Source organism: Octopus bimaculoides, chromosome 6 (genome assembly GCF_001194135.2).
Source record: "Octopus bimaculoides isolate UCB-OBI-ISO-001 chromosome 6, ASM119413v2, whole genome shotgun sequence".
Classification (NCBI taxonomy): domain Eukaryota; kingdom Metazoa; phylum Mollusca; class Cephalopoda; order Octopoda; family Octopodidae; genus Octopus; species Octopus bimaculoides.
Window position 1 is genome coordinate 5,487,095 of NC_068986.1, and position 6,177 is coordinate 5,493,271.

Genomic DNA, 6,177 nt, shown 5'->3' on the forward strand with positions numbered 1-6,177 from the left:
GCGTGGCCGTTTTCGTGCGGGTGACACGTAAAAGCACCCACTACACTCTCTGAGTGGTTGGCGTTAGGAAGTGCATCCAGCTGTAGAAACTCTGCCAAATTAGATTGGAGCCTGGTGTTGCCATCCGGTTTCACCAGTCCTCAGTCAAATCGTCCAATCCATGCTAGCATGGAAAGCGGACGTTAAACGATGATGATGATATATATATGTATGTATATGTATATATATATGTATTTATATATGTGTGTGTGTATATATATATATATATATATATATATATATATACGTGTGTGTGTGTGTACACCACAGAATCCAGAAAACCAGCCTAATGAGCCTGTGGCTCAAGAAGGACCTTTGATACTCACACATACACATATAGTCCAAGCCATGCTAGCATGGAAACAGACATAAAATGGTAATGATGATGATAACAGAAGTCATGTCACACATTTACAGATAAAGGAAAGTATTAACTATATAAAGACATGAAGAAATTGATATAAAGTTAAATAGGGAAATTATACATGTTTATTCACGCATTTACTTATATTTGAAAAATTAATGATAATCAAAAATTGATTATGGTTGATGAAATCTTTATAAATTCTTAATTGGAAGTTTTTCTCTTTCACGCTTGGTTCTCTAGTTTAATTACTGGCAAATAAGCATGTAAAATTTTCAAATATCTGTGATTAACTAATTTCTATTGAAATTTGATTATACTGAAAATAAAACATTTTAAGAGCATTTATTTTGTTATTATAAAAATCTTCATAAAATTTGTTAGTTTTTCTACTTTAGATCTGTAATATAATGACCACTTGATTTATTTATTAATTTTCATTCATTGTTGAACCAGAGTTTATTCAATCATAATCTTATCTTTTTCAATATAGTCTATAGACAGTACCAACTAATAAACTATTTATGCTATCTTTAGGGTTATTTAGTTCATGCTTAGGAGAAAAGGAAGACAAATCAATATTTGCAGAAAACAGCTACACAAATATCTAGACATGTTAGCACCTGCTTAACTACATAGAAATGCCTAGTTAATAAACTAGTATAACATCTCATAAAACTTTAGGTTGCCAAGTTTAAGTTTTATATTAGAAAAGAAAACTACATTTATACATTATTATTATTATGCTTGAGAGGACTGGCTACTAAGACTGTTTTTGCTTTTCTTTACTCTATTTCCTTCCTTATTCACACCATTCATTTTACTTTAGTTTAGTATGTCATTTGTTGCATCTTTTATCTTTTACTTGTCTCAGTGATTAGACTGCGGCCATGCTGGGGCACCACCTTGAAGAATTTTTAGTCAAATTGAATCGACCCCAGAACTCATTTTTTAAAGCCTGGTATTTATTCTGTCGGTCGCTTTGGCTGAACTTCTAAGTTACAGGGATGTAAATAAACCAACACTGGCTGTCAAAAGGTGGTGGGGTGGGGGACAAACACAAGGATACACACACACACACATGGACACTCATATACACACGACAGGCTTCTTTGAATTTCAAACTACCAAATTCACTCACAAGGCTTTGGTTGGCCTGGGGCTATAGAAAACACTTGCCCAAGGTGCCATACAGTGGGATTGAACCCTGAATCATGTGATTAGAAAGCAAACTTCTTACCACACAGCCATACCTGTACCTGTGTAATTAAAATATGTACTAAGATTTAAAATTGCTTTATAGAAATTAAATTTTTCTAATAGATTTCTGTGGGGTAACAGTGGTCTGTCTCCCTCCTCACCACGGAGTCTCTTTACTTAGAGTTCTCCACTCTCAAGGAAAACTACTCATATGGATTCATAGATTTTATTCCATTGCTGACATTGTGATGTGTTCTTTAACAATACATGTAACTTTATGCACCTTGAGTTGCCTTGATCTAAAAGAAAAAAGCACCAATAGTCTGGAATAGAATTATTGTTCTTCTGAGCAAATAGCCCTCACCACCCACCAAGCCATCTTCTGAGCATTATGGAGGAACACGGGCCACTTCATGAATTGATAACAAGACATCTTGGTGGTTTACAGGCTGGTGAAAAAATAGGTTAACACTTTAGGATTTAAACCAGCCATATCAAGCTCAAATATTCTACATACTTAATGTTCAAACAGTGGAGATCCAGCCTCTCACACCTACCCTACAATGTCATTCTAAAACTAAACAATCACTTTATTGAAATCTAAAAGCTACAAGATAATGCAAGATTAATTTTTAAATTTGTGAATAAATAAGCATTATGTTTGAATGCTAAAGGGTTAAAGAAATAAGCAAAAATACAGAAGGGTTCAATTAAGCCCAGTTATTATGAAGATTGATGAATTTAATGTTTAGGGCTTTTGTCCTTCTTGTGAGCAAGACAGAGAAATTGGTTTTGGTAAGTATATAGAAAGGGGTTAAAATAAAAGAATGAAGAGTGAGGAACGGAATGAAAAAAGAGGAGGGTAAGTGAGGAAGAAAAAGTTATAATTGGAGAGGTGAGGTAGCAGAAAGTGCCAATGCAGAAGGAGGAGCTGGTGTTCAAGAAGGAAATGGTGAGAGGAGGGGATAAATGATATGCAAAGAGATGATGGGGAAGGGGTGTAATATGTAAACAAATGGGTACAGATCACTAACACTCAGCTATTAAGATATTTAAGTAAAAGATACACATAGGTGGGAGGAAGGTCACAAAGCAGTTGGAAGAAGATTAGAATTAGAGAAAGAAGATAGAAAGAACTTAAAGTTTCAAGCAAAGGTCACTAAACAATTAGAATTTAAAATTTCTTTAAAATCAATCTTCAGTTTTAGGATATATTAAATTATACAACATATAACATGGTAAACTAAGGTTAAATAAATGGTGAGTATGAAAGTGATAGGGAGGAAAGGAAGATTGTGTGTGTGTGTGTGTGTGTGTATATATATATATATATATATATATATATATATATATATATATATATATATATATATATATATATATATATATATATATATATATATATGTATATATATATATGTATATATATATATATATATATATATCTGTAAATATAATATGTGACAATTATTTTGCAGCCATGATAAAACTCCAAGTTTCGGATGTTGGGGCAGAAAGCCCTACGCCACTGCTGTTGGTGTAGGGCTTACACTTGGCTAAGATCTTCCAATGGATGTTGTAACTGACACCTTTATTTTTTAAGGACCATATATGACTGGATAATTTGGTCGTTTTTCTTTTATCCCAGTGCCTGAAGCTCAAGGTGTGATTATTGAACCTGACCTTGAAATCACTCTCTGTAAGGTCCACATATTTCTTTGTTGAAACCATGTCCTTAGTGGATATAGAGTCCATGGTGGCTTCATAACTGATGGTCTCGGACATACAAGCTCCATTTAGTGGGCACAAATTTTTATCCCTGCATGAACAGCTGGTTTCATTTTCTGGATTGCTAAGAGCATTTTTACTCCTTTACCTTTTACTCCCTCCCCTTCTCCCCTTATTTAGCGGTCATTCTAATAGCTCTTTTGTCTTAATAATGGTCAATCACATATTAATTTCCCTTTGTTTAACAGTCATTTTCATAGCATTTTTTGATGGTCCGATAACTGAAGAGATGCCGGTGCAGGTTTCCGCCCCAACATCCGAAACTCGGAGTTTTATCATGGCTACTGAATAATTGTCACATATTATATTTACAGATAAATTCCTCTATGTACATAATATTGAGGTCTCTTTCATTCTTTTGTGATACCCTTAAAGCCTTTTGTGATACCCTTAAAGCCAGAAATATTTCAGCACCCCTCGTATACATACATACACATATATTTAGCGGCTATGGCTTACTAAATATATGTAGTTTCAGAGAAGCATGGGATAGAAGATTATGAAATATAAAGTCACGGTTGTTAATGAGTTTTGGTTATTTCTGTATGAGGAATTCTACAGCACAGAATTAGGTGAATGAATACTGCACCCACATCTGATATACTGCTGCTGTTATACATATAAATATCTTAAAGTGCATTTCTTAGAATCTCCCCAACTGATTGGCATGAAGTCATTCACCAACACATCCCAGTTCTGGCCATAAGTGTATCTCTTTGCTATGTTTTTCTATCACTACTATAGTGGCTTCTATTCCTTGGAGCCACTTAGTATTGTGTTCTAAATCACTTGTTTCTCCTCTCATCATTTATACTGTGTCCTTCTCCAGGCCCTGCATTAACCACTATGCTTTGAATGTCAACTCTCTAGAATTGCCACCCTGCCTATGGTCACTTTCTCTCTCTCTCTCTTTTTTTTGTTTTCTTGTTTTTTTTTTCATCAGCTATTAATCAGCAGTTATTTGACAGAAACATAAGCTGCATTGATCTCATCAATTTCAGATCTGTAACGTTCAAGTCACAGCATCCCTTCTCCAGATAAAACCACCATTACAAACAGTATATTGAACTACTACATAGTAACCTGAAGATTATAATGTAGACCCTTGAGCATGGTATGGCTACATTTGTTTTACTGTCCATCTGTTTATATATAATTTAAGATCTTAAGTGCTTGCAGTGGGACTTAGATGTACATGATGCCCAATAGTATTCACTTTTTAATCTAGAACCAATGCTTAGGACAGAGTGTAGCAATCATTGTAAATATACAATAAAAAGACAGTGTTGAAGAAATAATTGTATCTTGGAGAAAATTGTCTGTGTACAACCAAATAGCAGGTTCAGTAGTATAGCATGAAGGCAGTGAGCTGGCAGAAACGTTAGTATGCCGGGCGAAATGTTTAGTGGTATTTCGTCTGTCTTTACGTACTGAGTTCAAATTTCGCTGAGGTCGACTTTGCCTTTCATCCTTTCGGGGTCGATAAATTAAGTACCAGTTACGAACTGGGGTCGATGTAATCAACTTAATCCCTTTGTCTGTCCTTGTTTGTCCCCTCTATGTTTAGCCCCTTGTGGGCAATAAAGAAATAAGGGGTGCCGTCCACCACAGGTGATGCTTTTATGGGAGCAGCACTTTTGAGCCTGCAATATGAGAGGTGGGGGTGGGCATTGAACTCAAGGGCTGTTCTGGATGGCACACGCTTTAGCTATGCCACTGTTCAGTGCTTAATTATAATTATGAACAATATTATACAAGAGAGCCACTGAGCATTAACAACCCAGTTCTATTATCTATACATACATATATATAATTCTTTCTACTATTGGCACAGAGCCTGAAATTTTGGAGGATGAGGATTGGTCAATTATATTGACTCCAGTACTTGGAGCCCTATGCTCTTTATAGGGTAATGTAGACTAACCAACCATCCAGTTATAACTGGTATTTATTTTATCGACCCTGAAAGGATGATAGGCATAGTCAACCTCAGTAGTATTTGAACTCAGTAATAATAATCCTTTCTACTGTAAACACAAGGCCTGGAATTTGGGGAAATGGGTTAGGTCGATTACATCGATCCCAGTACTCAACTGCTACTTATTTAATCAACCCTGAAAGGCAAAGGTTTCAAATTTTAGCACAAGGCCAGTAATTTCAGGGGAGGGGCTAAGTCAATTAAATCGACCCCAGTATTTCACTGGTACTTATTTCATTGACCCCCAAAAGGATGAAAGGCAAAGTCAACCTCAGCAGAATTTGAATTCATGAAGTATAGACAGATGAAAAGCTGCAACTGTTTTTTATTCAAGTTGTAAGAATAGAGGAGACAGAAAGCTGTTATACAAGTAAAGGAAGGCAGTAATGATGGCAGAAATGCATGTAGAGTACACAAGACAAAAACAAGTGGGGGATAAAAAGCAGAAAAGTGTGCAAAGTTAGTCAAAAATAGAGTCAGTAGATTTTTGGAAACAGAGTACTGCAATAGTTTCCCATACTCTTTTACTCCTTACTCCTTTACTTGTTTCAGTCGTTTGACTGCGGCCATGCTGGAGCACCGCCCTTAGTCGAGCAAATCAACCCAAGGACTTATCCTTTGTAAGCCTAGTACTTATTCTATCAGACTCTTTTGCCAAACCGCTATCGGTTGTCAAACAATGTTGGGGGGACAAACACAGACACACAAACGTATACATACATACATATATATATATATATATATATATATATTGTTGTACTTGGGGATGGTCATATTGCCAGTTTAGCCAATAAAAACACACGCACTG